The sequence below is a fragment of the Apis dorsata genome, unplaced genomic scaffold, assembly GCF_000469605.1.
Source record: "Apis dorsata unplaced genomic scaffold, Apis dorsata 1.3 scaffold_198, whole genome shotgun sequence".
In the NCBI taxonomy this organism is placed as follows: Eukaryota; Metazoa; Arthropoda; class Insecta; order Hymenoptera; family Apidae; genus Apis; species Apis dorsata.
Genome location: NW_006263482.1, coordinates 475,646 through 476,380, shown reverse-complemented (window position 1 = coordinate 476,380; position 735 = coordinate 475,646).

The window sequence follows — 735 nt, the reverse complement described above, 5'->3', positions numbered from 1 at the left end:
TATAGTTTTTCGTATATATTACAATCGAACTATAGTTTTTCGTATATACCTTTCTTCCTCTTTTGTTTTTCAATCCTCAGCGAGAATTTTTTTTCCTTTCCTTCCTTCTCTGAAGAGCTATTCGAAATTTCTCAAAGAACTATATTACAATTGAACTATAGTTTTAATATTTTTCTTTTTCTGTCCTCCCTCGTTTCTTTTTTCCTCTTCCTCCTCCTCTAAAGAGCTATTCGAAATTTCTCAAAGAATTATATTACAATTGAACTATAGTTTTAATATTTTTCTTTTTCTGTCCTCCCTCGTTTCTTTTTTCCTCTTCCTCCTCCTCTAAAGAGCTATTCGAAATTTCTCAAAGAATTATATTACAATTGAACTATAGTTTTAATATTTTTCTTTTTCTGTCCTCCCTCGTTTCTTTTTTCCTCTTCCTCCTCCTCTAAAGAGTTATTCGAAATTTCTCAAATAACTATACTTTTTTGTATATACTACATGTACTATATATTTTATATGCTACATATATACTACATATACTACATATACTACATATTATATATATAATTAAACATATATATAATATACATATATATTACACATGTATATACTACATATATACTACATATACTACATATTATATATATAATTGAACATATATATAATACATATATACTACAATTGAATTATAATTTTTCGTAAACACTAAAATTGAACTATAATTTTTCGTATATAGTACAATTG